Here is a 20,777-nt window from a genome sequence, read left to right as displayed (position 1 = left end):
AGAGGCGCCTGATAGAGAATATGGTTTGCGGTGTACACCCACCATCCACCTCTGAAACAGTATTCAACCAGCGCCAGTCTGAGGCATGCACGAGGAAAAGCATGACAGTTAATCTAACTAAGCTTGGAAGAGCATGGCCTCTCTTTCACTAAAAAGCAAAATTAAAGTCTCAATCAATGAACATTCCGAGGCTCTGGGTACATCTCTGAAAAAAGTATTGACTTAAGGTGTTTGAGGGTCTAGTTAAGTAAAATTGTTGCAATGATGATTGTGGAATAGTACGGTTTTAGATATTTAAATAAGTCATTCCATTTTTATTTTCCCACCAAGTTACTCACCATTTGAGATTCTTCCATGACTCAGTCCCTCTTCTAAATCCAAGGGTTACCTAGAATAAAAGACAGGGAATTGGAAATTCATTAGGCAGAAAATATAATTAAAATGTGTTTGCACAACAGAGATATGTACAAGTTAATAACAGAAACACAGAGAATATTGAATCTGAGTCTTTAAACTATAAATACATGGAATAATAAAAACAATGTATTTTCTTTTTAACATTTGATATTACCTATGGGAAGCCTGCCTATTTAAGCAGTAATACCAAGATCAAGGAAATGTAGTCAAAACAAGGCTCGTCCTGGTGGCAGTGTACCCCCAAAGTATAAGTAAGCAACCCTTAAAAGTTTATGAGACCCCTCATATGTCAAAACCAAGAATGGGGTGAAACAATCTAAGAGATTAAACTTCCCTCCATCCAACGTAAAATCTTATCACGGCACTCAAATTTAAGATGTAAGAGCTTTGTTTCAATAGTTTCAGAGGAACACACCCACATAAATGACCCTTCTAGCAAAGATTTCAGGTTCTCTTTGCTAAATGTTCAGATTCCTTTTTCTCCTCCTTCTTCTTTAAGGATGAGATAATCGAGAGATTGTTCCTCGTTCACATGGCCTTTGCTATTCTCAGTTCCTGCTTCAGCAAGGAATCCAAGAAGTAATTTGCATACTTCCTGCATAATCTGCTTCTGAGAAATACACTATTGACGTTTTCTTTAAAACTCTGTTTTTTCTGCCCTCTTGTATATTCCCTGCAATGTATCAGAAGTCTGAATCAGAATTATCAAAGTGACAGCCTAGAATATAGGTACTAGAAATACACTCTGTTTTCTACTTTCCACTTGATTTTTTTTTTTCTTTTGCCAGTGAAGCTGCAATTCTGGTTATGCAACAGTGTAAGTTCCCTCCATTCTCCAAGGAGTGTTACATGTGTCTCCAAATACACCTGAACCAAATGCTTAGGCTCTTTAAACCCTGTGAGGAGAATGCCATCTGGATCTCTAGGAGAAACGGTGCCACAAAAAAAGAAAACAAATTAAATTAAAAATAAGATAGTATATGCGACACCTGGTCACAAATCAGATAGTATATGCGACACCTAATAAAACATTTTAAATTCTGTGGATTTCAAAATAAAGAATACATTTTAGAATAAAAGAATAGGTACAATTGGCTTTTGATGTATTCAAAGTAATCTTCAGATCAGTAGGACAACTTGTGTATCTATGAGTGTAAAAGTTTGACTCAAGATGTCAGCAAGTCTGAATAGGATGTAAACATTCTGACCGCCTCCATGTGAAACACTGAGCATATGTTTTTTCTCTTCTATTATTCTCAAGTGGCTATTAGTGAAAACTACCGCCAAATGAATATCCCTAATGGTTGGTAAACATTTAATGAACATCTACGGCGAGAGTCCCCTACTAGGTATCAACAAACTGCTGCTACACACATTGTTCTAAGGTTTGCATAAGGCAAATCCTATCCTAAGAACTTTTGTGGCAACAAAAAGCATTTGTCCGACCAGCCAAAAATATTTTGTATTTATTTATAAGAATTTTATTAGTCGAAACAATTTAAATTTGTCCCCTGAAGTTTGCTGTATGGTTTACCTTAGTAGCACTCAGTTATTTTTATTTATTTTATTTTTTTAAACATCTTTATTGGAATATAATTGCTCTACAATGGTGTGTTAGTTTCTGCTGTATAACAAAGTGAATCAGCTATACATATACATATATCCCCATATCTCCTCCCTCTTGTGTCTCCCTCCCACCCTCCCTATCCCACCCCTCTAGGTGGTCACAAATCAGTTATTTTTAACTGTCTGATGGAGGCAGTAAGCTTCCAAAAGCATGTATGCTTCACGTTCAGTATTTGATGACTCTCTGTACTAGACACAGGGAGGGGAAATAAAAAGAATAATGCTTTCTTGTGTGCATGTACTCAAGACAGGGAAGAACTGAGTACTTACTTCGTACCAGTTTCTGGTCTAATAATTTCAGTTCCCCTTATACAGCAACCCCATGAATAGGTACTATTAATATATTTTTGTTGTTTTCTTTTGTTCTACAAATGATGGAAAATAAAGCTTAGTAAGGCTCAGTGATCTGTCCAAGATTGCAAGGCATATAAATGATGAAGCCAAGACGTGGAATTAGGCCGACTCCAGAGCTCACAAATAAACGTGAAAATTAAATGTACCTAGTGCTACCCATTATGCTCTAGTCAGGTGGAGTTTAGGAAGGTTAAGAAATCTGTATTTCTAGCACCATCTACATTTCAGACACATATATTGTTACTAAATACATACTATATGCATCACAGACTGTGATGATGGTAAAATGAGTCCATCTCCACCCATGTCCTCGAGGATCACCCAACAGGTGAAAGATACATGAACATATAATTACACCCATGTCCCTGATGTACCTTGCCCAAGACCATGAAACTGTCCTCTGCCTTCCCCGGACCCACCTCCACCCTCCTCTTTTCCACCGGTTGCTTTCAAGGGTAGCGATCTGTCAGGAACGGTCCCACTGTGAATGATGCATTTGTTCTCTGCTTTATCTTGCAAACTCAAGCACGTGCCTTAAACCTTCCCAGTCCAGTGCTCTCGGAAACAATCACACTCGCCCAGCCTCCCAGGGCCAAGGTGAGAATCGGTTAGCTGGTATTGCAGATTGTTTTAGAGATGTTAAAGAATTGGGTTTTTAAGTCTGCCCAGTGGTGTAATGAAAAGACATAAAACCAGAAAGCAGAACAAACCATGCTTTGGAGCCCTTGCCTGAATGGTTGGAGAGCCGAAGAGATAAAAACACAAGGACAATGAAGAGAATAAAGTCTAAGCCAGGGCAAGAAATTACATCATCACTGGGGTGAGTGAGGAGAGACTTCGGCGGTGGACACCCAAAGAAGGAGAGCAGGATGTAAAGGAGAAGGGAGGCCCGGGAGGAGGAAGGAGCCACTGAACCTGGGACTAGTCACCCTGATTCAACGCCTTGTGGATTCAGCAAATGCTCTCCTGCTACGTCTCAGCCCAGACCCTCATCTTCCTTCCCCTGGAGATGCTGCCCAAGTTCTTTTCTAAATGCCTAGTTTCCTACTTGCCTTCTCTCTCTCTCTCTCTCTAATAGTATATGGAAGTAGGAAAGCTAGGACTAAAAGAAAATAATTGGATATGTTGACGAAAATCCTTTATTTGGTTAGTTGAGAACAAAATCATCCCAGCGTTTTTCTTTTAGCATCCAAGGCACTCACAAGAGGCCTGGCATGAGAGCGAGATGAAAAAGAGAAGGTCGGTGGGGAGAGAGATGTAGAAAAGGCTCATTTGAGGGGGTCACTGAGTTTAAGCTTTTACAATGGGGAGTCATAAAATCAAAGACCTCTCTGGGTGATCAGAAAGCAAACTTTGCATTTTTAATATTACAGGGAAACTACAGAAGAGAGAGGCTCGAGAAATGAGAGTATCTATCTGAACTTTTAAACTTCAGAAGAACGAAATTTACTTCAAAATAAACAATCTGAACAATCTAAAACTCACATCCCTGTAGAGTTACTATAAGATACAGAAGAAAAGGGAGCAGGATAGCATTCCACAGACAAAGCCAATGTGTCAGAAAGATCAAAACTGTAACACTGTCTCAAAACAGGCTAAAACACATCAAGAAATGCATACAAGACGTGCAGGGCAATGTATGTCAGAATTTATGAAAACCTCAGAAATTAGGTGACAGAACTCACGAAAGAATGATAAATAACAGGACATCATTTCTGAAATGACGAGATGAACACAAAGAAAATAAACATAATAAATAAGACCTGAAGAGTTATAATGGTGAAAAAGTAGAAAATGTTTTAAACTGCCCCAAAAGGGGCTGTTCTCAAGGATTTGCTATCGGGCTGTCCTGGGCCATTGCTGAGCCCGGCCTCCTGTGCGCACAGAGCTCAGCCTGCTTGTCCAGGGAAAGAGAAGCCTGCTGTTTCGGGGCCTCCCAAGGTCCGTTGTGAAAACTGCCTGTGAGATACATGCTGATGAGAAAAGGCTTCTCCTGCGTCTGGAAGAGAAGAGTGAAGATTGCTAGTCTGGGGGGATCATGGCATGATGGACAGCCGCTGGGGGCCTGAGGACGGGAATGGCAGTGCTGACAGCACCCGGCAGGGGGTAACGTTACATGGCCAATGTGCCTCTGTTCACAAAGGCAGCAAACACCATGCAGGGGGACTGCTAGGCAGAAACAGGGCAGGAAGGAATGCTCAGTCGCAGGCCCCATCTCCCAGGCATTTCGTGAGGAAGTGACTGATGAGGTATACAGGGAGGACAGGCTCCTGGTACCCAAAGTGGATACTCAGGGAATTGTGATGGGGGATGCTGATTGGCTTGGGATCCATGTTTCTTTACCTGGGGGGGAAACTCACACATGCCATTCATGCCTGAGGGGTCTTCATTGACTGTCCCTTTTGTGACTCAGCTGCCAACATCCTGTCTGAAATAACTTCAGAAAGACTTGCATGTAGAATGACACCTTCCGTTGTGTAATGTTTATCAGACGTTCCGGGAAGGATGGATGGAAGGGACGGAAAGGAGAGGAGCAAAACGGCCAAGGGAGGAAAAAAGGAGCTCAGGAGGAACAGCAGAAAGAGCATCAACACAGTGGGTTCCCAGCTCCGCCTCTGGAGGGTGGATGAGTCCGGATAAGTCATGTCTAGACCCTTCACTTCTTCTCCCCGCAAAAATGAGAGCATTGAACCAAATGCTTCCTTTCAGATTAGTCACTGTGTATATGATAAAGAGAGTATGTTGTTAAGCAGTGCTGGATATTTGGGGGAAATCTTCAGCCCTACAGTGGGCATTAGAGAAAGCGTCAATATGTGTTTACTTTTTATTTTCTTCTCGATTGAAGTATAGTTGTGTGTGTTTACTATCTCCTCACTTCGTACCTCCATCCTGGCTGATTAGACCACGTGCCCAGGATAGAGGGGCACACTAGGGATCGCCATGGGTCTCTGTCTGCACGTTGCTGAGATTTGCAAAAATCACGTGGCTATGGAAAGCAGCTCTGTCCCTCTCTTCTCTGTTTCTGTGTGTTCCCTGGCCGACCTTCGAGTCTCATGCCAAAGATTTCAGATGCCTGCGTCAGGGATCACCGAGGTTTACATTCACGCTATGATTCTTCAAGCTCCTACAGCGCCTCACTGCAGTGAGTTACAAAGCTGTCGCTCCACAGCGATGTTTGCAGCTGTACAGAATTGCCTTGGAGGCGTGTTCATTCTTTGCAGAATATTTACTCTTTCCTAGGGCAGAACATCTCTCAGAGCTGTCTCCTCGCTACAACCCCTCTCCCAAGGGTGCGGTTTTGACGCCAGCCTTCATTCTTTCCGTCCTGGACCACGACTAAGCCCTTCTCAGTAATTCACCTTGCGCCTCTCTACTGCCGCTAATCACTGCTGCTAGACGGATTGTGTTTATTCCTGAAATGAAAACATAGCCCTGCACAACATCTTTGCTTAAAATACTTCAGTGACTCCAACTTGCCTTTAGGAGTCCTCCAAATACCTGCCGATATAAGTAAATTCTAGATTAATAAGGACATTAGTAGCAAACAGTGAACAGCTAATTCTGTGCCAGTGTTCTGAGTGGTTTATGCACATTAACTTACTTGAAAACATTAGGATGCCTTTATCTGTTTCTGGTATTAGGGTGGTGCTGGCCTCAGATATTAAGTTAGAAAATGGCCCCTCTGCTTCTAATATCTGAAGAGATTGTGAAGAATTGGTACAATTTCTTTCTTAAATGTTTGGTAAAATTCACCAGTGAAATCATCTGGGCCTGGTGCTTTCTTCTTGAAAAAAAAAAATGACATTATCAATTCAATTTATTTAATAATATAGGACTATTAATATCAGCTATTTCTCCTTGTGTGAGTTTTAGTAGTTTGCATCTTTCAAAGAATTAGCCCATTTCATCTAAGTTTTCAAGTTATGGGTATCAGAGGCACTTACAGTATTCCTTCACTATCCTTCTATTGTCCATGGGATCGGTGGTGATGAATGCCTTTTCAAACTTCTGATATTAGCAATTTTTATTTTCTCTTTTTTTTTTTCCTTGGTTAAGCCTGGCTAGGTGTATCGATTTTTTCTATAGCCAGGAGTTCATTGAAATTACCATTTAAGAATTCCTACGAGTTTCAGCTCCACTAGCTTCCGCTCTGATTAAACAAATCTCAGTTGTGAATCTGAATTCACTTATCTTTCCAGAGTTCATGGTGGTCATTTGCTCTGCAGCCTCAGTCCCTGATGGGTCCAAGCTAAGTTTCTGATTTTCAGTTTCTTTAAGATGTTGCTGTCTGGGGGACAGGAGCAGTCGCTGCCACGCACTTTACTTGTTGGAGCTGGAACTGAAGTTTTACCTGCTTTAGCTGTTTTCAACAAATTTTGCTTTCTTAGATTTTCACTTTTGTTCAGTTAAAAATATTTTCTAATTTCCCATGTGACTTCTTTGACTCGTGTTATTTTTTAAGTTTACTGTTTAATTTGCAAACTTAGGATTTTTTGCAGCTCTCTTTCTGTTATTGATTTCTAGTTTCATTCCATTAGGGTCAGAGAGCACACTTTGTATGATTTCAAATATTTTAAATTTTCGCAAGTTTGTTTCATGGCCCTCAGTATTGTCTCTGTCGATGGATGTCTCACATGCAATTAAATAGTGAGTATTCTGCTATTGTTGGGTCCAGTTTTCTATAAATACACATTAGGTCAATTTAGTTGGTCCTGTTTCTCAGCTTTCTCTTTTTTTACTGATTTCCACCAACATGTTCTATCAGTTGCAGACATGAGTGGTAGCAGTGCTCATATGTAATTTTGGACACTCGTCCTTTGCTCTTCTCAGTTCTATGCGTCATGTTTAAGGAAGCTCTGCTTTTAGGTTCATATATGTTTAGGATTATTTTTCATTTTTTGCTTATTTACCCATTTATCATTTGGTTATTATTATTATGAAAGTCCTTCCTTATTGTGGTAATAATACTGCTTCAGGAGTCTCTTTTTCAAATTTATATAGCCATTCTAGCTTTCTTTTGATTATTATTTGCATGTTATATAATTCTTCATCATTTTATTTTAATGTATGTTTCACTTAAAAAAATGAAAAATATTCCGTTCATCAGAAAACTTAAAAAAACTGAAAAGATAGGGTACAAACTGGCATATAATATAATATAACATAAATATATATGTATATGTATATATCCTCAGTATACATATAGGATGGTGTAGCTTTGGTTCTATCTGTAATAACTCCCTGCTAGAGTAATCAAACCATAGCATAAAATAGCAATATACTTTGAAGGCCTATTTAGGATTTCTCCAAACTTTCAAATATGAATTTAATAATAATCATAATGTAATGGTGATAATAACAATGACAATAATAATGCTGATAATGGCCAAATTTTCTTAAATTTACTAAGTCTTAATAATAAGTTCTTTACCTATGTAATGTAATTTAATCATTGTAAGAATCCTCTGAGTTACATTCTTCTATTAACCCCATTTCATAGCTTGTGGTAGGCAAAATTCCAATAATGCCCACCACCAAGAATCTATTTTTCTGATTACCCAATCAAACCAAAAATGAGATACTGCTGTGAAGAGATTTTACAGATGTAATTAAGATTATTCATCAGTTGACATAAAGATAGAGGAATTTTCAGGCAGGCCTGACCTAATCATATGAGCCCTAAAATCATGGGATTTTCTTTGGTTGTGGTAGAAGAAGAGGCATAAAGGGAAGTCAGAGAGATTTGAAACAGGAGAGGACTGGATGTGCCATGGCCGGTTTGTGAGAAGGAAAGTGAATGGTCTTTAGGAAAAAAGAGGAACCTTCAGTTGACAGCCAGTGACCTCAGGAAAAAGAGGCTTCAGTCCTACAACCATGAGGATCTGACTTCTGTCAATACCCTGAATGAGCTTGGAAGTGGGTTGTTCCCCAGAGCCTCCGGATAAGAGCTTAGTCATTCAATATCCTGTTTTTGGCTTTTCAAGACTCCAAGCAGAGTCCAGTTGAACTGACTCTTTTTTTTTCTTTTTCTAATTAATTAATTTATTTCTGGCTGCATTGGGTCTTCGTTGCTGTGCGCAGGCCCCCTCTAGTTGCGGCGAGTGGGGTTAGGGTGCGTGGGCTCCTCATTGCGGTGGCTTCTCCTCTTGCTGAGCACGGGCTGTAGGCACGCGGGCTTCAGTAGTTGTGGCATGCAGGCTCAGTAGTTGTGTCTCATGGGCTCTAGAGAGCACGCTCAGAAGTTGTGGCGCACGGGCTTAGTTGCTCCGTGGCATGTGGGATCTTCCTGGACCAGGGCTCGAACCCATGCCCCCTGCATTGGCAGGCAGATTCTTAACCACTACACCACCAGGGAAGTCCCAGCTCATCTACAGAACTGAGATTTAATAAATAGATATTGCTTTAAGCTGCTAAGCTTGTGGTAATTTGCTACCCATCAAGAGAAAACTAATACATGGTTAAAATAGAAAGATTGCACAACTTCCCAGTTCAGTCTGACTCAAAAACTTTTACATTCTACCACTATGCTAATGTAAAAAATACCTTTCCCCTTTCTTGCCATACATTTAAACTCCTTTCTCTTGTCTAAATACCAAATTCCCTCCTTTTGTCATCATTAACAACCATTTATAGTTCTTTGCATTCTCTGAAGTATCTAGCACCACACAAGCACATAACTGGAAGTCAAGAAAGGAAAAGATCTCGTTAAACTGATTTAGATTCTTAAATTTGATGCATTTCATATTCCCCTCAGATCTTAGCTGAAAAAGATTTTAATGAAGCTTACATAAATCAGAGTGGCGTTATATGGTCTAATAGTTAACTAATCCTTAATTGTGCAGTACTTTGAAATTTAGTGACCATTATAGAGAATTCCATCAGGATTAAAATGAACCAGGGAAGATCATGATGGAAGAAGGAATTAGAAAAATGCACATTGCTGGTGCCCAAAGTGGCATTTTTGTTGCTACCTCCCTTTGGGAGATTTTGCAGTAAAATTAAAATTGGGTCTGTTGTTCAGTTCTTTGATATTTTCTTTTCCTTTTGTTTGCTGGCTTGAATTGTCATTTGTTGATGAATGAAACAATAGGTATAAATCAATCAAGATTTTTCTATATATAAGTACAAAAGGTCTAGAAAACAAAGGACAGGGAAGGAGAAAAAACCTAATTTGATCTCCTGACAAAAAGGCCTTTGAAACAGAGAAAAAACCTAATTTGATCTCCTGACAAACAGGTCTTTGAAACAGAGGGATCATGTAAAACAACAACACTCAATACCTAACAGAGTTTAATCATTTTACTTCATAATATACATTGCTTGAAAGTTCATAGGAACACTGCCAAATCATAATCAGATTCATCAATCTTTTATTGAGTCCTCTCATGGACCAAGTAACTGTGTTTCATACATTATCTAATTTCCTTTTCAATATTTCTATACAGCAAGCAAAGCAGGTATTTCTCCCCCCAATTTACAAATTAGAAAACAGATCCTCAAAATGTTCACTCAGCTTTCTCAAATGCCAAAGACTTATTTGTACCATATTACGGAACAGTAGCATTAAGCCAGATGTCAAGTAATATTTCAATGACTATTTTATGATATCAGTATAGACATCATACAAAAGTCAGAACTGAAAAAATCATCACTGCCCCCAAATCAGTTATCTTTCCATGTTGAGGAACCATATTTACCAAACCCAAAATAGAAGTATACAAGAGAACAATGAGACAGAATATTTGAAATCTCAATGATCCAGAATATACCAGAAATAGAAATCATTAACTAATATGCAGAGCTACCATGGAGGATGAAAACGGACACCTTTATAATTCAGAGAGTTTGACAAATGAAAGCAACTCACGTGGATGCTCTGATATACAGAAAGTGTTCTTAGAAATAGACAAACCAGCCCTTGAGCTGGGAATATGACCTCCGGCTTAATGAGTTGTTTTAGATATATAATGAAAGATCATTTCAATAAGGAGCAGGGCGGTAAACGTGAGTCCAACTGACAGAATCCAGTTGGTGCTGTGTGTTCTGAGGCTGAGACAGGGAACACCCCACAAGCCTGTTTAGCCAGGGGCAGCTTCTCTCTATATCGGGGATCTATAGGCGAAGGTCATGAGTGGTGAGGCACCATCCCACTGAATTCTACTCTGAATTCACACACTTGCCAAGCCAGAAGCTGTTATTAAAATGACACCCTAATAGATTTGCTTTTAAGAAGAAAAGGTTCTGATCAATCAAAACAAATGTCCAGGTTACTTAGCAAAAATAGTCAATTCCTAATAAGTTAATAAACTGGCATCCTGATGTGTATATTGGTCTCGGTTGAGCTGAGTCACAGAAAGTTTGATTCATTTTTGTTGAAGTGACCAAGTTGAGTTGCTGGATCTCCAGCTCTGAGGATGGATCTAGCATGGGCAATAGTTTTTTAAGTCAATTGCACAAACACAAATACCATGTGCCCATCTTTTCTTAAGGATTGGTCAAGAAAGCCACCATTTGCCCAGCAGTGATAGGTTAGATTATTATTACTCAGCAAATACTTCTCTCTCTCGCCAATTGGGGTGGAATATATATCCCTGTCCCACTGACTTTGAGCTTGGCCATGACTTGCTTTGGGCAATGGAATGTGAAGGAACATGACATGGGTAGAGACTATAAACATTTGTATGGTTTCTTGGGTCCTCTTATGTTGCTATGATCCCCCCAAAGGACAAGCTTCACGTGGTCACTGCCTCTGCAGGCTGGACTTCAGAAAGAGACGTGTGGAATAAAACCAGGTCTTACCTGTAGCCTATAGACAAGTTCATGGGACTCAGATGAGATCAGACTAGTCCCTGCCAAACAAGGGAAAAAAACATGCATTGTTGTAGGTCACTGAGATTTTGAGGTTTTCTGTTATAATATATATATATATATGTATATAATATAAATAATATATTCTGATGTTCATTTTAATTTTTTGGCCTCTGTACTTTTCTTGACTTGGCCTATTTCCATTTAGATTACATTTTTGCACAGATCTGACCTCTGGAATCAATGCCATTTACCAGAATGTCATTTCTGTGCCCTGAATTTGGTTTTGGGGCTCAGACTTTTGAGTATCTAGACTCCAGCCACTCATTAGAATCCTCCGCCTTATTTTCAATTTTCTGAAACAAAACGTCGAACTTGCGTCCTGACTGGGGCTGCTTTGTCTCCCCTGCAAAAAGACAAGCAAAGGGGAGGCCTTGGACTCTGACGGCCCATCAGTGTGAATTCAACTAAGTCAGGACAACTAATTCAACTAAGTCAGGTGACAACCAGCCTCTTTAGTCTTCTCAGTCCAGACCAGGATTCTGCTGGAAAAGGGAGAATAAAACAGAAACCAGGGGGTCACCAAAACCCTAAAATTTTACCTGGGAAGGTGTGAGGCAGGGATCATGCCCTATGACCTTCCCTTCCACAGCCTCAGATTCACTGTACCTCTTTAGCCCCAAAGGTCAGCTTCAAGGTCATGGTCAGCCTCAACCTCCAAATAAGATTTAATTTAGGTGAAGTGGAGCAAACTACCCCCTTTCTACCTCTATCCCCAAACTTGCAATTGTTTCTCAACATCTCCTCCTCCATCAACCATTCCAAATGTCCTCATCCAGCACTTTGGCTGTCTAGGAAGTGTATTTAGTGGGCTGATCTGAGCATGATTCTCTGAGGCTGTCATTGTCATCTCATGGGGAGCCACGGTGGCTGTAATTACTCGGTTTTATTTGTCCTTGGATATAACAGAATGAGAGCTACTCCAGTGGCTTTCCTGGGTTACAGACACACTGGTTAAGCAATGACCCTAGAGAATCAAAGTCATCAGGGTCCGTGACCACCAATAAAGTAACACCAGCTTTGTCTGCTGTGTCTTTCACATACCCTAAATGACAGGGTACGGCTTGTAGCTTTCAGTTCAGTGGTTCTCTTACCCTGGAGCCTAGTAGGGGCTGTCTCTTATTAAAAACTAAGACCTCTGTCAGCTAAGCCTAAGGTTGCAAGGTTGGGAAGCACAAGCTCCAGAAACGAGATATTGGTGTTTGTTTTTTGAGAAGGGCCAATTTACTGTGACCGCTTGGAACACAGACGCATGTGTGCTGACTCTTGGGGCACTGCCTAAAATAGATGCCGCTGGTGTGAATATACAGCATCCTGGAACACACCAGCCCAACGTTCTAATGTCCTGTATTTCAGCTGGTCACTTGCCATTGATTTGAAGTACATGATAATCGTGTTCATTGTTGCCTCTCCTTTGTCATAAACTGGGTCCCCAGGTCTGAGGCAGCGTTGAGTGGGATTCTACGTTAACAGATCGGATTTTCTGTTGGTGCGGTGGAGATACTGAGAGTAGGAACGTCTTTTAGGTAATAGTATCCGTTTAGAAGCACTGTCATTCAGAGCTTTGCCTGCCAGCCCTCCATCCCCCAATGAGGCATGAGAGAAGGTGTGAGTTACCTGATCTTGTGTTGATGGAGAAGAGAGAGCTGTGGTTCTGTGATACCGGAAGCATCCTGCATCCTCCCAGGTCTTTGCTCCCAGGGAGCTTCTGTTTGTGGGCTACCCAGTGAACTGAAGGACAGTGAAGTGTGTCCTTTTCAGATGTTCTGCTGGTGTTTACTGCTGAGGCCTGTTGGTGAGGTCACTTCTGGTGTGATCATGCAGCTTGAAAACGCTAGGAAGGAAAACATCCATAACAGTTGGGTGAGAAAAAACCCTTCACCCCTAAATATGATGACCACGTGAGAAGGAGCTTGGCTCCAAATGCTTGGCAACATCTGCAGTATCTGGTCCTCTCAGCATTTTCTTCTAGCTTACAAGAGTTTCCACACTGCAGGAGAGAAACCAGGGTAGCTGGCACACTCTGGTGGTGAGGAACAAGGGCTCGCTCTGAGAAGGCAAAAGAGGCCCTCCCTCTGCCTAACCAAGCCTTGCTGTCCAGTTCATGGGACGTGGCTGCCCAGGTGCAAGTGGGGGTGATCTGTTAGACACCTCCTTCCAGAGTGCCCTAAAGTGCCCTCAGCCCTGGTGCTTTCATCATCGTCTCCAGTATCCCTTTCCCTCTCCCCTCTCTAGGCCCTTCCACTGCTGTCATCCTTCTCTCACCCTAAAATACACACACGCATTTCACAAAGCAATAGGGGCCCCAGGAGGTGGATCACTGCGTAGGAGCGCGCCTCGGGAGTAAATGAAAGTGGATCGGTTTCCCATTTGCAAAGCATTATCCTCATTATAGGACCTTCTGTTATCTCACTGTGAACCGAGCTGTAGGTAAGATAACATGTGCCAAGTCCTAAGTCCCAATTCTGGCCACCTTCCTTTCTTTCTTTCTTTCCTTTTCTTCACAGCACACTAAGAACATCTCTGTTCAACGAACAGGTCTCCGGATGTAGACCCATCTACAGCCAATGTGGCTGTTAACAGTGAAGAGTAGCTTCACTCATTGTTTCCCTCTAGCGTAAGGCAAAATCTAGACTCCCCCGAACAAAACTGAAATTAATCAGAGAACAACATAAGAACCCAACAAGGCTTGTCTGGTTTATCCAAGGACAGAGTGAGACCTCCTAGGTCAAAGGCTGCCTCAGTCAGCTTCCTCCCAGGTAGGGGCTGCTTCCCCCAACACCCCAATACCCTCTATCCCATTACATGGGTATGGATGGGCAAGGTGAAGAGGCCACATTAGGAGGGAGATGTGATGAGTAGGAAGGTTTGAAAACTATTCTAATTTAGGATCTTAAAATGCTTGTGAAAATAACTGCATCCGATCAGAAGTAAGACATTACTCTAACGGCACATGGTGGTTCAAGTGACTAATAAGGTTTGCTGAGATTCACCAGCCACATTTGCTCTCTCTTACTTTACTTTTCCACAGGTCCATAAGATGGAAGGTTAAATGGTATGATGTGGCCTGGAAGTTATAACAAAGTGTCTCAAGGGAAAATCCCAGCATGTTCCAGTCCATTCTTATCTGTGGTATGTTACAGGGAGCACTGTTTTCACAATTTAAAAGGTTTTATACAGTGAATAAATGAATGAATGAATGGATAGATGCATAAATGCATTGTCAAATAAGATGGGAATCATATTGTGCAATAATAGGAACATATATATATTTGTCTCTGCTCCTGGTTCCTGGCACAGGGGTCCTAAAACCGTTGGAATTTTCTGGGCAATGGTACTGTCTTTTGTTATAATGAGGTGACTCTTGGTGGGCTCCTGGATTAGTGTCAGAATTGAAATGAACTGTAGGACAGCCAGCTGGTGTTGCAGAGAACTGCTTGGTGTGGGGAGTAAACCCACCTGCCTGGTGTCAGAAGTGTGAGTGTGGCAGGGTAGTGTGAGAGTGAAGAAAAGAATTGAATGTTTTCTTTGCAGGTGTGTGTGTTAAAATAAAAGTCATCAGATGTGTTTATTACAGGAAATCTCAGAGCCTTTTAGATGCATTATATAAATATTCAAATGAAGGTTAAAACGTACGGGGTCTTCAACATGGTCCATCATCCTGTCTCTTGATATGGGTGTTGCATGGGACACACTCAGGAAACCAGTGATGCAGATACAAGAATATACACTTTGGCCACAATGAGAACTGAGTTTATACAGAAACTAGGACTCTGTTTCTTTAGCTTTGCCCCAAAAGAGAGCCACAGCTTAGGTTATCTTTTTTTAAAAAATATTAGTTTATTTAATTTTAGCAAAAAGTAGCAAGTATATGTAATGCATTTGCTCTCATCCTTTATAAAAATGTTCAAATTTCTCCAGCCCTTCTCTAGGCCCCAAACACACTAATCACTCTTGTTTTCTTTCAATTAATATTTTCTCCCCCAGTCTACAAGCAAATCTCATTAGTGAATGCTAATTTTTAAACCTGCCAATAAAATATTCTTTGAAGAGTCTGTCCCTATAATTATTTTCAGGATAATCTTCCATTTAAATATTAGCAAATTGTTGACAATCTCCTTTGCATACCAATGAACTATTCATTGACAATTCTCTGTGGTTGTGTTCTTAGTGCAAGGTTTAAAGTAAATAATGCTGGCTTATGAGATGACAAATCTGCTGTTGAAATACTTCCATTTTCTCTCTACCAGCTGTCCTCTCTGAGAGGCAAGACGCGATGAATCCCAGGAAGGGGATTATACGGTACCACCTCTTCCATTAGGTTATTTTATTTCTAAGCTTGAGTGAAGCCAGTCGTGAGCTTAAATATTTTATCATGGGGCTTTTGATTAGAATGCTTTTTGTTATTCATTTTAACCTGCAGAGGTTTAAAATGTATTTCTAATTTAATTTTTTTAAACTGAACACCAAAAGTGATAGCAACTACTATATTTCTTCAAAGAGTTTCTGGAAAGAAAAGTAGTCACTAATTTTGAGTTCAATGCATGCGCTGGTGAGCAAACAACAAATGAAAATCTCTACCTGTTGGCATATAAAATAGCATCCATTCATTTTGTTGTCAACAAAGTCTTTAATATCTGTTGCGTGTAAGTTACTGTGCTGTGTGTGTAGATACATGTCTGTGTGTATTCCGACATAAAATCCAGCATGTCGTTGGTGCTTAATCATTGAAAGTCTTTTTCCCAACACTCTCCTGAGCTAAGATTTTGGGTAAAAGGAGCTGGGGTGTTGTTGGAGGTGAGGTCATGCCAGCATTAAGTGTTGAGGGGAGAGACTTTGGATTATTAGCTCTCCAGGATTCCAACTAGCAGTAGAAGCAAGCCGATTAAGACACCAACAGCCGGTTCAGAGAAAAGCAAGGCTCTAGGACTGCTTTGCTGCTAATGGGAACCGGGCACTTTCCTTCTTTTATATTGAGTACAATAGTATTTTGATTGTCATAACTACCTAAAAGGATAGCATTTTCAAAAGCAGACCTGTGCCAGGGATATGTCGCCGTAATTATCCTTTCAGGTTGCTTGCTCAAGGACTCTTGCCGCGGCAGCTCTGTGACCTACCCAAAAATACTGCTGACCCTCATGTCTGCCCTTACTTGTCTCCTTGTTCTGCTTGAATCCCGGGTCTCATCATTCAAATCATTCTAATATGGCCTACTTCAACCCACTTGCCCTTTTCTTCCTTCTTCACAAAATCCCAATCCTAGATAAAATAAACCTGTGTGCTTGTACTTGTGAACATGACTGGAGAAAATCACACAGCCTAGAAGATTGGTTTTGCTTTAATTTTGTGATTTCACACTTCTAACAGACTCTCCAAGTAGCACAGAATACATATTACCCTACTCTCATCATCTTGGTCTCCTACTCTCCAAGATGGGTGTTTCACACCTTCTCTTTTTTCCCCAAACTTCACACTGTAATTCCCGTGTTCACTCTCAGCAGTTGCTCTAACTCTATGCTTTGAAAACCAAAGAGAAACACCTCATTTTTGGTGCAGCTGGAGAATTTCTTTAAGGCTAAGTTGCAGGGTTGGCAATCCTCTTAACTATTTTAAGGTATTTGCCCATTTCCTTTCCCCCTATTTTACCTTGCCTGTGACAGTGTGGATGCCTAGAGTTCTGCAAAGGACAACTTTGTCTATGTTAAGATGTGACTCATAATCGTAATTAAGTGTGGGCTGCTGCTGGGCCAATTATCAACTCCCCCATTTTTACTTCTTATATTTTGTATCTTAATCCAGGATTCAGGCAGAAGCCCATGAAGGGGAGGAAAAAAACACAAGGGAATAACACATACAAGGGAACTCAAACTTTTAGAGCAGAATTTGAAGGAGCTGGAGATCCTTCAAATTAGTAGCACACAAATTTCACTCACTGAGTTTTGAGCTAGAGGTGATAAGTTTTAATAAATAACAGAGATCATAAGTTTTAAGTCATATGTACGTATTTGCTATATGTACACTGGATGTGAACGTGCATATTGCTTCTACAGAGTGTCTCAGGAAATTCTCTTGTTTACATTTAAGATATTTTATTAAATATAGCCTTAGCAGATACTTAAGTTTTGTAATTTTTGTAAGACTAATTTAAAGCAACTGAACTGCAAATGTTAAATTGTTCGTGAGGAAGTTTATGGGATTATGATGTTCATCTTCCCTCCTAAACTCTGACTCAATGAGAATAGAAACAATTCATTCATTTATTCATTTTTACAAAAAGACGTATTTATGAATCTTCTACACTATTTCTGTTTTTTTTTTATTCTAAGCTTTGATATTTAAGATGCAATCAAAACAGATAAAATCATTGTTCTCAAACAGCTTACATTCTGTGGGAAGGTACGTATAATAAACTTATGTCTCTATGTGTTGGCAGATGGATTTATGTGAACATATTATGATAACTGCCATGAAGAAAAATAAAAAAGGCTCAGGAAAAGGTGCTAAAAAGTGTCAGGGATGGGCAACAATTGTATATAGAAATGTCAGCAAAAGCCTCATCAGATAGGCCACATTTGATCAGAGACCTAAAGGAAAGAAAAGAGCAAGCCCAGAAGATGCAAGGTTGAGGTCAAGGTCATAGTAGTGTGAAGACAGGAGGAAGCACGCATGCTTGGGGCAAGCAAGGTTGGAATAGAGGGTTGACAGGGTAAACCAAGGAGGTGAGTTCACAGAGAATTACAGGGGGCAGATCCCGTGGGATTTTGTAGACAACTACAGAGATGTACAGATGCGACGATATGGGAGAATTTTCAGAAGCTAAATAACATGATCTGATTTAAGACTTAACTGGATTTCTATACTGGCTGTTTTATCTTCTGTATTGAGTATGAACTGGGGGAGGGGAGAGTAAGAGAGGAAACAGAGAGACCAGCTGGGAGGTTGATGAAATGATGAATTAAAGGTGAGAAGAATGGGGCTGCGTCAGGATGGTGACAGTGGAGCAAGTAAGCAGTGGTCAAGTGCTGGATGTATTCCAACTGTTTCAAAGGTAGAAGCTACAGAATTTGATGATGTATCGAATGTGGGTTGTAAGAGAAGGCCCCCAAATGGGGTGTCTGGTTATGTGATTAACTGAAGTAAAGAAGGCTGGAAGATGTGTTGTCTAGAGATATCTAGTAGGTGGTCAGATGAGAGGCCAAGTAAATAGTAGGAGTAATAAGTCTAGAGGTCTTTGGGGGGGCATATAAACTAGGGATGCTGGACTGGTGGTTGGGATGGTGACCCTAAAATTGGGAGTGAGGTTTGGATTATAGATATACATTTGAGAGTTCTCAGAATTCATAAGACATTTAAAATCATAAAAATGAATGATTCTAACTAGAGTTCAAAAAAAAAAAAAAAAATGAGGCTCAAGGTCTGCTGGAAGTCGAATCTTTCACCATCTTGAACCTAGTACGTTCTAACCAGTTTCTGTCATACCTTGTTCTTCTTAATTGTTGTTTCATTCTTTAATGGCTGTGCCCTGCCCCCTTCCACCTTGTCTCAGAAGCAATGCCTTCTCAAGGCTCTTCCTCTGCTTCTGTACATTTTTAAAGTCCTTCCACTTGATTTCCTAGAAGCCAGTGCTCAAATGAGAATTTCTTCTGTCAGGAGTGTCAAAAACCAAAGTTGTGTAGCAAGTCCAGGCTGCAGTGCAAGATCCTGTCGCTTAGATCTCAAGCAGAGCGGGTCCAGTGGTGTCCCGCATGTCTCTGTAATTGCTGTGAGGATGACCATTCCAGGCAGCATCAAGTCCCAAGGGTACTCGTCTCTTTACCTGTGTTATGTCCAGCCCGGGAGCTAATTTCAACAGGGCCTAAACATTATTTGTTACCTCCAATCTTCTTTCTACTTGTTTTCTTTTTTTATTCAGAGAAGAATTCTCAAGGCCTCAATTAGTGAGAAGAATTAAGGTTTAGGGAGAAAAAAACACACATTTACTTCCAATTTTAGCTAACACCATCACAGGACAATTGAATTGAATAATTTGACATAGGGCATTTTCAAAAGAAAAGAGACAAGAAGGGATGAAATCTCTAAGGAGTAAGTATTCGTAAAGGACTGAAGAGGTCATAGGCTGGGTTGCTTCAGCACTGGAGCAGAAAGAGAGCAGGTAGATAAATATGGTGATGGAATCATGGTTTTGTCTTCTCGATGTAACAGGTAGAAGCTTACTACCTAAGAGGGAAAATTGGAGGTGGCATTTGAGGGTTTAGGGGAGAGAATCAATTGTATGATAACTATCTAGGGAGGTGGAAGATTCAATAGACTGATGAAATAACATAGGGTTGACAGCAGCACTAACAGCCAACTTCAGTTTAGAAATTACAGAACTGACATGAAACCACGAGCTTAATTCCACTTTTCTTCAGCCCTGTCCAGACCTACAGGTGCTGGCAGAGAGTAGTGTAAAGACTTTCCTTTCACTAGGGCAACGCTTTATTTTGTGATTTCAGGAGAAAGAGAGGATAGCATATTGAAATGCGATTTAAAAGGATGATAATAGTGATGGACTGTGGACCCTGAGTGAAACTAAATATCAAAGTCGGGTCATGAGCAGTGACAGAAGCAATAATGGTAAGGTAATACAATATGGGTTTCTGTGGGATGAAAGAATTGTTGAAATTGGATACCAGAGGACATAAGTTGAAATAATAGGAGGTGCTGGTTAGAAGACGGAAAGTTTGGAAAGCAGTATGTAACTGTTGGTCAGGATGAGGTCGAGGGTATCTATGTGGATGGTTTTCATTGAAGGATGAGTTACACACCATCACTGAAGTTCAAGGGATGCCGGGTTATTGACCTTACGGTTGCAGATGACGTCAACATCATGGACCAGAATAGGACTGTGTTACCCCAGCTCTGAGCATCAGCAGGGAGGTGAGAGCAGAGGTCTGCAGGAGGACACCGAGCTCTGGCGACTGCTCTCCTGTGCTGATAATGCTGGCTGGATAGAAACAGGGAAATCTTACCAAGGCCACGTGGGTGTTTTTGGTTAATGTATCTCCAATGCCTAATTCTACAGTTTCTAACATCTGGAATTCAATTGCTAAATATTTTTAAATGAATGGATGGATAAAGGAAAGTTAGACATTAAAGAATACTTTGTCTAATCACATTTCTTGATATTCAGTCTTAATTTTTAGAATCCAATATTATGTATGACAACAATCTTTTTAATGAAGTACAAATGTAAATTTCCCCATTCATTTATTTGTTTCATTCATATTCATTCAACTCTAACTGAAGGCCTGCTAAGAGGCTGCTGATTGATTGGCTTGAAAGAGCTCACAGGAGCATCTTAAAGATCACTTCTCTGGGGCTTCCCTGGTGGCGCAGTGGTTGAGAGTCCGCCTGCCGATACAGGGGACATGGGTTCGTGCCCCGGTCCGGGAAGATCCCACATGCCGTGGAGCGGCTGGGCCCGTGAGCCATGGCCGCTGAGCCTGCGCGTCCGGAGCCTGTGCTCCGCA

The 20,777-nt window shown here is 40.7% G+C and overlaps 1 long non-coding RNA gene across 1 annotated transcript; it reads right to left on the bottom strand.

Annotated features, from left to right (window-relative positions):
- Positions 1-337: 337 nt before the first annotated feature.
- Positions 338-13,057, bottom strand: LOC117308614 (uncharacterized). The gene is made up of 3 exons (XR_004522703.2): positions 12,883-13,057; positions 11,197-11,246; positions 338-388 (listed from the first exon to the last, which is right to left on the bottom strand). It is a non-coding gene; the product is annotated as an uncharacterized lncRNA (long non-coding RNA).
- Between the last annotated feature and the right edge of the window lie 7,720 nt (positions 13,058-20,777).

The sequence above is a fragment of the Tursiops truncatus genome, chromosome 17 (assembly GCF_011762595.2).
Source record: "Tursiops truncatus isolate mTurTru1 chromosome 17, mTurTru1.mat.Y, whole genome shotgun sequence".
NCBI lineage: Eukaryota > Metazoa > Chordata > Mammalia > Artiodactyla > Delphinidae > Tursiops > Tursiops truncatus.
The sequence above is the reverse complement of the archived record's forward strand: the minus strand, read 5'-3'. Positions and strand labels throughout refer to the sequence as shown.